Raw genomic sequence first — 11,441 nt, 5'->3', positions numbered from 1 at the left:
ATTCATTGCACATCAGCCCCGATGCCAATCTTTATTCTGGATCTGATGAAGACTGAATTAAATTGTTAGTGTGAAGGCTTTACTTAATGTTATGATTAATGGTAAAGCTGGTCTCTCTCCATGTTCAAAGTTATTTGTGAGGACAAACTGACAGATGACTTAAGATGTTAATTATTTAAGCTTTAATTTACCCATTGAACGGGTCACCTTGGCCATCATCGCAACAATTCCCCCCCCCTGAGAGATTTGTCAGGAGCCGCCACTGCTTGAAGGGAAGTTTAGTGTCCTGGCTCCACTGAACACCTTTCTGATGAATCGGAATGTCAACAGTGAGACTGTGCTTCTCATTCTCACAAATGCTCTTTTATCTGGATGGGCAAAGATTTCCATAGACACCCTCCAAACTTTGTGGATATCGAAGGGCTTTATGTAAATGAAAGTACTGTTTTAAAGGTCTACAGTTTACCTGTCCGTAGACCACGCCCCTTATACCTTTGTTTTCGCTATGCTCCTCCCTCCGCGAGTTAGCCACGCCCCTAATCTATTCGCCTCGCCTTGGTTCAGTGCTGTTTTAACGCCTGGAAGTTCGTCTAGTTTTGTGTTTTTGGTTAGAAACTGGTAAAGAAGCGACACATTTTATACAACTAAAGGCTCAGCAAGACGTCCAGCATTATCACTTTTCTAAGGTAAGTTTGTTAGTGTATTATTTACTGTGTTTGTTGTGTTGTAAATGCGTAATAACAGCAGCTCTACACTACGCTTATGGTTTATTTACTGTTTATACACCGCTGTACTGCTACTGTCGAGCTATAAAGAAGACAAAGACAGTCAAATGGACAATTTTAATATACAAGTTGGGTTAAAGTGAGACTGTTTTAGTGGTAAAAAGCTTAACAGATCTGGTTTGGCTGACTCGTGTTCACCAGCTCTCTCTTTCAGCCTGTTATGACACACGTGAGATGTCAGACCAGACCTTCCCAACATCAACAATTCACATTTGGTAACAGGACAGGCAATTAAAGAGCATTAAACTCATTTTCATGTTAATGCAACCAGTTTAATATGTCTTATGCTTTGTAACATGGTGCATTATCTTGCTGGAAGTGGCTTACACCAGCACAACAATAATGTATATACTGTATATACTTGCTATACTTATATACTTCACTTTAGTTATCTCATTCATTACCCATTTATGTAGTCACTTTAGTCACCTTCATTACTCTGTAAATACATATTAGTCTATACACTGTACAATCATCATTATCTGTTTAATAGTCTTAATATTCTTATATGTCTCCTCATTTCACTTATCTGGTCACTTTAACTGTGTATTATATGTATATAATCTCTATCTTGCACTTCTGGTTAGATGCTACTGCATTTCGTTGTCTATGTACTTGTTTACTCTGCACAATGACAATAAAGTTGAATCAAATCTAATCTAATATTAAAGGGATGCATATGTTTGCACGGTGGGTAGCACTGTCGCCTCACAGCAAGAAGGTCCTGGGTTCCATCCCCAGGCGGGGAGGTCTGGGTCCTTTCTGTGTGGAGTTTGCATGTTCTCCCAGTGTCTGCGTGGGTTTCCTACGGGAGCTCTGGTTTCCTCCTACAGTCCAAAAACATGCAGTCAGGTTAATTGGAGACACTGAATTCACCCTATAGGTGAATGGGGGTGTGTATGTGTGACTGGCGCCCATTGACAAGCTGGGATAGGCTCCAGCACCCCCGCGACCCTAACTGGACAAGTGGTTAAGAAAGTGAGTAAGTGAGTGTTTGCATACATTTAAAGAATGCTGTTCTGGTACAGTATTAAGAAGAAGTGCAGTTGTAGCCTAGTGGTTAAGGTATTGGACTAGTAATCACAGTCGCAGGTTCAAGCCCAACCACTGCCAGGTTGCCATTCTTGGGCCCTTGAGCAAGGCTCTTAACCCTTAATTCCTTAGACCATATACTGTCACAGTACTATAAGTCGCTTTGGATAAAGGTGTCTGATAAATGCCGAAAATGTCAATGTAAATGTAAGAAGCCTAAGAGTGCCTGAAACACCCCCACATATTTACCACCACCTATAAACTCTAATCTGTTTTCCTACGGCTGTTTATGTTAAAATCTGACCCTTATTATGTTCTGTTGGAGCAAGAGAGCAGAGTACAGCTTAATAAAAAAATATGGACAAACTAAAACCCATAATAATATTACCAGTGGTATTATAGTGCAATCTAAAGGAATGTATGCAGTACAGACACTGTCGTTCAATTCGTGGATTCATTAAGATCCTCTTCAAACTTGTTTTTCACTTGTAAAACAGGTTATGACCACTATGTTTTTGTATTTTAATATCTGAAGTCATATTTATTTCTGGAAAGTTATCGTAACTTCATTTAACTTACACATAGTATAACACGTGTATGTAGGTGGGTGAGAGGGAATTGAGAAGATACCAAACAAAATTAGTAAAACTTGGCTTAAATTCTAAAATTCGATTAAATCTTTTTAAATTGTTAAAATGTCATGGGCATTAGTAGATTTTATATCTATTTATTTTTTGCTCTCTGTGCACTTCTGTTGGAGTCCTGGTTGTTAATGCACTTGTCAAAGCAGCTGTCGTCCAACAGGTGCATAGTACAAATGGAAAAAGAGCAGGACTTCTTTTGGTTGTCCTTTTACGGTTGAAATTGATATCTAAGCATTTAATGCTTATTCTTTTGTAATGTTGTCAGATTTAGTTTTTTAATGTTCATGCTTGGCAGTGTTGAGAGCTTAGCTATAGGAGTACATTTTTAAAGAAATATTAAATAAAGAAATATCATGTTCATTAGCCTTTCTTCTTGCAATCTGGGGATGTACAGTGGGTGCACAAAATACTAGAATACTATAACTAAATAACGTATAACTATATTAATGTATCAGTATGTGTGGGGGCATTATCATGCTAAATATGCTAAAAACAGCATTGGAGAGTAAGGTTTGCAGCTTAGGGCCAGGATCCTGTAAAATTGCTCATATTTGTAGGTTGTTATGCTACAATGCGAAGAAATCACTACACAATAATTTCCACTAGCTGGTGCCCATATCATTATGGATCCTCCACTGCACTCACCACTTGGTAGCAGGCATTATTACTTAAAGACATTCTTTGGCTGTTTTCAGACATACATTTGCTTAGATGAAGAATATGTGATAAACATGGATTCATCAGACTATTTGACTTTTTCCATTGCTCAGGGTTCCAGGCTTTGTTCTTCTTACACCAAGTTTGTTTGTTTGTTTATTGGGATTTTAACGTCCCAATAATGTTTTTACACTTTGGTTACATTCATGACAGGAACAGTAGTTACTCATTACACAAGATTCATCAGTTCACAAGTTTATATCCAATTGACAATTTGGACAATCATGGACAATTTTTTTATCTCCAATTCACCTCACTTGCATGTTTTTGGACTGTGGGAGGAAACCGTAGCACCCGGAGGAAACCCACACGGACACAGGGAGAACGTGCAAACTCCACAAAGAAAGGACCCGGACCGCCCCACCTGGGGATCGAACCCAGGACCTTCTTGCTGTGAGGCGACAGTGCTACCCACTTATCCACCGTGCCGCCCCTCACACCAAGTAATGCATCTTTGCACATCAACTTTTAATATAAAAGATTTCTAGGTTACAACCATGCCATACATTCCAGTTTTGTGAGGATCACGACATGTAGTGTTTTGTGATTGTACTTTTGACCATTAGGTATTATACTGTAAAATGTCAGTCTATCCCTGTCTGCTTGTACTCATAATTGTCACTTTCCTGCCAGGCTACTTTCTTTGTGGCATAGCTGTTATTTTCTGAACCATGTGTATAAAATAGCAAAATTATGTTGAATAAACATTTATAAATAAACGTTTTCAATTAATATGGATTTTTAATGTCAGACTTGTATTATTTATGCCCTTCATTTTTTAAAAATTGTTCATTTGATTTAAAATTCTGTCATTTAAACTAAAGAAAAAAATGTGTGTGTTGTATTTAAAAATGAGAAATGTTGTTCCAGCGTTTATACAAACGCTAAGCAGTTGAAATGTTTAAGCATTATTACTTCTTATTAACTATTAAAAGGATTATGGGTTAATAATTAATATATTATTATTTTAATAATGCATACACAGTCTAGTCATTTTCTTGCCCATTAAACATGAGTCTATTTCACAGTTTGTCACTTATTACTAGGGGATATACACAGACCAGGAATAACATTATGACCACTGACAGGTGAAGTACATAACACTGATTATCTCTTCATCACGGAAGCGTAAGGATTTGAGCGAGTTTGACAAGAACCAAATTGTGATGACTAAACGACTGAGTCAGAGCATCTCCAAAACTGCAGCTCTTGTGGGGTGTTCCCAGTCTGCAGTGGTCAGTATCTATCAAAAGTGCCCCAAAGAAGGAATAGTGGTAAACCGGCGACAGGGTCACGGGTGGCCAAGGCTCATTGATGCACGTGGGGAGCGAAGGCTGGCCACTGTAGCTCAGATTGCTGAAGAAGTTAATGCTGGTTCTGATAGAAAGGTGTCAGAATACACAATGCATCACACTTGCAGGGCTGTTTCGGCAGCAAAAGGGGGACCAATCACAATATAAGGAAGGTGGTCATAATGTTATGTCTGATCTGTGTATTATTGAACAAGTTTTCTAAATAGCATTAAATAGACACACTAAATATGTAGTAAAACTTAGCACAGTAACTGGTTATCGAGGTCTAACAAAAATGCACCTCAGTCATTAGTTGCCATTGCTAATTACAATGATCTCAGTTATAGAAAATTGAAAAAATTGTCAGTTTTAATAATTTTAACTTGTATGTAGATGGAGCATTAATAAGGATTTAACTGTTGAATTGTATTGCTTAAAAAAGTAAACAGTTATACATTTTTGTAGTTCCCACTTGTGCTTATTTTAGAAGAAGTTAGACACTGTAAAATGAAATATGTCAAGTTTTTTGTTTTTGATCAGACACCTTCTAGTTTTAATATATAGTGAGTTTACTTTTATACGTTTAACCCCAAAATTTGAGCCCGGGCAGCCCTCCAGACAGCAGCATCATTAGTTTATCTTCACCTCTCACATCACCCCCATAACCATGTATCTTTCCATCCTGGCTCCTTCGTTTCTGGCTATCTCTCCCCATCAGTCATTTCGGTGAGTGATGAGAGGTGAATGAGTGCACCTCCTCTCCTCTTCCTTCAGCTGTCAGTCTGGAGTCGCCACATGCCATTGGGAGATCACAGACGGCCTTGTTAGTTTTGAAGTTCCCTCTGCTGTTGGAGATGGCTCCAGAGAGGGGGTTTTGTATTTCCATTATTCTGTCAAAAAGTGCTTCTCTGGGCGCTCAGTTGGCACAGCAACCTAATATGCTAGCACACCACTGCAGAGAGTTCGAGTCTCAGCAGTGCCACTGACCTAGCCTGGCACTAAACAGGCACGGTTGGCTGTGTCGGAGGGAGGGAGGGAGGTTCAAGTAGGGAGGTTCAAATAGTGGAGGACCAGTGTATACAAAAACCTCAAAAATATTTGTCTGTTTCCACAATATTTTGAATCATGTCTGTGGGAATGTGTACCCATTTAGTCTAAAAAGCCTTTGTAAGGTAAGGCACTGAAGTTGGATAAGAGGCACAGTTATGATTAAACAGTTAAAATCATTTTATTTATTAACAATGATTAACTTTAAATACTGTGTCTGGTATCAATGGGTGTGAAAAAATGACTGAACTAGGGCAGCTGTAGCCTAGTGGTTAAGGTATTGGACCAGTAATTAGAGGGTTGCCAGTTCAGGCCCCACCACGGTCAGGTTGCCACTGTTGGGCACTTGAGCAAAGTCCTTAACCCTTGATTGCTTAGATTGTATACTGTCACAACTGTAAGTCGCTTTGGATAAAAGCATCTGTTAAATGCCAGAAATGTAAATGTATAATTAGGAGGGGTGTTCACATACTTTCGGAGATGTAGCATATACTGTAAAGGTTCTGTTTTGCACAAGACGAAACACCTGAATTTAGGAGCCTGTTGTTTTATTATGGTTCTCCATATTAAGGCCAGTCCACAGGTCAGCAAGCACAGGTGATTCAGAACGACTGGGGAGGCTTAACCTTAGAGATAAGTGCTGACCTGAGGCCACTGCCCATCACACGAGTATCACTGTGTCTCTAAACACAATGACGGGAGGGTCACTCGCCCTTGCCCTCGGGGCTATGAATGGCCCACTGACGATTCCGGTTACTCTGGTGGCTGAAGAGTCACATGCTTTGCCATACTTAAACATGACATAGTGCATCTATGGACAGTGCATCTTGTAAAGTATTGTGAGTTCTAAAAGTGTTCTGATTTGTCTGGGATGTAGACAACTGGTATGACCATGACCTAAAGGGAGTCGATCACAGAATTAAGGTTTTGCATTGAAGTCTATTATTCAAGTCACATCACAGATACCCTACAATTTGAGCCTATTTGAGCCTAGTCTTCTGCTGTTGGGGACCCTGATCGCATCAGAGGAGGGTATATTTGTCTGGCACACGCTCGCTCCGACACGTGTGCAGTCCACCGACCCCTTCTTATTCGCCCATATTTTGGTGGGTAAATCCTGAATGTATATATATATATATATATATATATATATCAGTGGCGGCTGCTGGTCTTTCAAACAGGGGAAGCTCATTGTCGGCTTACATCATAAAATGTGTCAATTGAAATGGGATGCAGTTTGTCTTTCGACTTTACTCGCAAAATCCGCGATGGGACTGAAGCTCCCAGTGATAGCTGTCAATCAAAACGGGATTCAGCCTTTCGACTGATCCTCCAATCATCTTGCAGAAGCTCAGCGTCCAGACCCGCCCACAGCTCCGTTCACCCCCAGAGACGCTCAGCGTCCGGGGGCGGGACAAAATCGTGGCATTTATCCAATGACCGACGAGTTTCGAAGCAATGAAAAAAAAAACTCCCATGCAGCCCCATAGAAGTGAAGAGACGCTCAGCTTCTGCGGGCAAATGCATTGAGCTACGGGAATGTATGAGAAGTTCGAGTCAGTCGATTTGTGATAAGTAGCTGATTCTGAACGAACTCGTCTTCGAGATGAACGTGTTCTAACGCATTTGTAGTCAATGAAATGTTAACACAACTGTACATATTTGACCATTTAATTTTTGACATTTTAGGGGAAGCTGAGCTTCCCTTGCAGTCTTAGAGAAATTGCCACTGATATATATATATATATATATATATATATATATATATATATATATATATATATATATATATATATGGAATAAGAAGAATACCCTCCTGGCAGGTATTTTTTCCAAAATGTATAAGTTCTAAAATAAAATTGCTCCTGATTTTTGTATCGCATCGTCTTCTCTATCAGATGCTGTTTACCCAAGCATCATCAAAGCATGCCCTGCGATGCTCATCAGACATACAATCAGCACCGCTGGCTCACATCCTGTAATGCCCCACAAAGTATTGGAAGAATAAGGGCTTACCCTGCTCTCCCACACAGGATAAATCACCAGGCATCTCAATTACCCTGGCCATCTTCCCGGGTGAGACAGCTAAAAGGTTTTATTTAATCTTAACCTGACAAGGCTATGCGGGGATAGAAGCCAATCTCTCATCATTTTAAAAGATTAGATCAGCCCAGACCCAAAGCAATCGACAAAAGCCCCGTCTGTCGTAATAGCCACTCGGATCTGGCCTTTCTGCGACTAGCGTCCTCAAACAGAGCATTGTGACCAGTTAATTAAAGACTACCTTTTACAGAAGAGTACTGAGCGTATCAAAAAATTAATTAAACTCTTATTACAGCATTTTAACCCTTCATTAAGCCTTGCTTCAGTGTGCAATATTAAACTTTTCATACTGGATTTGCAGTGAAAATTAATTGAATAGTCCAAATATTGCTGCCCTTCCTTTTCATAGAAAGTGTAGGGGTCCCTTAAGAACCCTTCAGTTCATTCATGGTCCTTTATAATGTTGGTGCTACAATATACGTCTTATTAAAATAATAAAGAACCTTTCTTAGTTGAAGCAGGAATTTATTTTAGTATTTTTTTTGTTTGGGGAGCCTGTGGAACTTTTTTAGATAATCTATTTTTTTTTTTCTTGATGGTACAAGACATGGTTCTCACCAATCATATTTTTATGTACAGTTGTGATTTATTTACTGCCACAGGGCAGTTTATATTAACTTTTACTTATTTATTTATATATAAATTAAGATATGTATTACCTTATTATTGTGGGGTACGTTAACATAAAACACAACAACACATCCCTGGTCTTTAAAGGACCAAAATAATTATTATTTATTTTTATTTTTTTGCATTTAGCATCTACCAGAAGTACAAAGAACAGCAGTAAACTTGTATATCTATGGTTAATATAATAATTGTAACTATAATTATTTACATAGATGGTAGTAGGTCTATATACATAGTAATATGTTCATAGTAGTAGTATTAGTAGTAGTAATAATAATAAGCATTAAAAGGGGAAATTTAGGTATGTATAATAATAATATGTACAATAAATAACTATACACAGGGTCTTAATGGGTATATGGGCCATTCCACCGAATGAGGGCCATTTGCGTGCAGTAATTCGATGAAATTAAACTTCCAAAGGCAATTGGAAGCACTAAAAAGGGAGAAAAAGGGAAGAAAATGCATAAATAAAAAAAAGAAAAAAGTGTAGGTAACAGGAATGTATGTTGAGATGATTCTTCTCAGTCAGTGTTACAATATTATCAAATATACAGAGGAAAAAAGGGAGAACCTACTTTTGGCCTTTAGTAGATACAGATAATGTACATATCTGTTGAAAATGTGACTTGTAGAATATTTGCATTTTTTAATTTTTTGCATTTGTTAGGGTGACAGGACTGAGTGAAAACCTGGGGCTATGACTAAAACATGTATTTTAACCCCATTATTAAAAAAAATTTTTGGAAAATATTAAAAACATAGATGGGATATGGAGTCACCAAACGATAAAAGGAAAACGATTTTACTCATAATATTTCATTGTAAAGTGTACTGTTAAAGAGTGGGGAGCATTCAAAAAATGTAGTTTAAAGTTAATAGAGTATATACAGTATAATGTCCTGGGGATGGAAATGGCACCGATTTGGTAGAATAGGCCATATAACTGTGCACACATGTATGAGGTAGACAGTGCAGGTGCAAATGATAATAAAAATAGGTCCAGTGTGTAATCCAGGGTGTTAGTGGTGTTCTGTTCTAATTTATATAAAAAGTGTTAATTGGTGTTGAGGTCAGAGATCTGTGCAGGCCACTAGAGTTCCTCCACTCAAAACTTGTCAAACCATGTATTTACGGACCTCGTTGTGCATGTGTACAGTGAATCAGTCATCTAATTTGAGATTAAATCGTTTGGTTTTCACAGATTTTCTTAATCAGCAGAGTATGTTCGAGCATCAAGGACAAAAGACAAATCTGTCAGTGAAATGAATCGGTAGTACATGCCAGATACCTAAGAACGTGCTGTGCCGAAACCATTTGTAAAGAATCTTAAATTGTCAGGGCAGGCCTCATCTACCCAGCACTGACGTTCAGTGATACCTGAGCCTGCTTTCTACTGGGGCCTTTTCCAGCCCTCTCTGTGCCTTCTGAAGCCATGGACAAACTCATCTCTATTTCCCGGCCAAGTGAAGCACACAAAGGGAGGCCTTGTTCTGGGATTGTGATCCGCCAGAACACACGGGCCACTGAACAGGAGGGCCTCTTGCAGACTAAACGAGGAGGAGGGGGGCGAACTAGAGGGTGTATAGGGTGTAATCAGTTGGCCAATTAAACAGACCTTGGTCTCTCACCCTCATGTAATGAGAGAGCCAGACAGTGAAGGGTTGGTTTCTCATAAGAAAGTGATTATACTTGTGAGGTAGACAGTCTGAAGGTAGATAGTCACATGATCGTGCTTATTATTTTTTAGATATTATTAATGTATTATGCATTAACACTGATATTTTTATACTATATTATTAAACAAAATAATGTAACCACCATAAAATCATAGACATGTGGAATTTCACCACCATGGTAAAGATTTATCCACACTACAATTTTTCTAGGATAGACAAAAGAGAACAGTGTATTTGTTGGTTTATTAGGGTTTAATGTCATGTTTTACACTTTGGTTACATTCATGGCAGAAACGGTAGTTACTCATTACACAAGGTTATATCAAACGCAGTCATGGACAATTTTGTATCTCCAATTCACCTCACTTGCATGTCTTTGGACTGTGGGAGGAAACCGTAGCACCCGGAGGAAACCCACGTGGACACGGGCAGAACATGCAAACTCCAGACAGAAAGGACCTGGACCGCCCCACCTGGGGATCGAACCCAGGTCCTTTTTGCTGTGAGGCAACAGTGCTACCCACTTAGCCACCGTGCTGCCCAAAAGAGAGAACAGAGAGGGTTGTTTATTTAATACATGATAATAAACAAGTGCACGGTTGAGAAATTACCTTCTTGTTCTTAAGCCGATTTAAGGTGTCATATACCAACAAATACTCCGTACATGGGAAGGAACGTCCGCCAAGAGTGAAATGTGAGAAACGTGTAATTTTATCAAAATGCCACGGAAGAAAATCCATCAGGCTGCCTTCTCAAAGTTCACCCTGTTCTTAAATCATTAAAGGGTAAGATTGGTAAAGGATTGGGCCCCATTCATCCCAGTATTTAGGAGTGTTTGCTCCTTTTTTCTTTATTTATTCTGGTATGGTATTTCTTTTGGCTGCACCCGTATTTAGAACAGCAAACTGTTCTAGTCAAATCACCTGATATGGCATAGATGCCCTTCCTGTTGCAACCCTCCTTATTTTATCCAGACTTACACTATATTGCCAAAAGTATTCACTCACCCAACCAAATCATTGAATTCAGGTGTTCCAATCACTTACATGGCCACAGGTGTATAAAACCAAGCACCTAGGCATGCAGACTGCTTCTACAAACATTAGTGAAAGACTGGGTCGCCCTCAGGAGCTCAGTGATAGGATGCCGTTTGGAGTTTTGGAGATGCTCTGACCCTAGCCATCATAATTTGGCCCTTGTCAGACAAATTCTTACGCTTGCCCATTTTTCCTGCTTCTAACACATCAACTGAGGATAAAATGTTCACTTGCTGCCTAATATATCCCACCTACTAACCGGTGCCGTGATGAAGAGATAATCAGTATTATTCACTTCACCTGTCAGTGCTCATAATGTTATGCCTGGTCGGTGTAGATGGCCCATCATCTTGTGGCACCTTGACCGTTGTGTTTGTTATGTTTTATTACATGGTTTTATTTATAAGAATCTGAAAGTAGAAACAAGCTTTGGATCAAATATCATTTTGCAAAGGAATTTGTACACTATTGTAGT

Source organism: Trichomycterus rosablanca, chromosome 12 (assembly GCF_030014385.1).
Source record: "Trichomycterus rosablanca isolate fTriRos1 chromosome 12, fTriRos1.hap1, whole genome shotgun sequence".
NCBI classification, from domain to species: Eukaryota; Metazoa; Chordata; class Actinopteri; order Siluriformes; family Trichomycteridae; genus Trichomycterus; species Trichomycterus rosablanca.
This window is presented reverse-complemented; position numbering follows the sequence as displayed.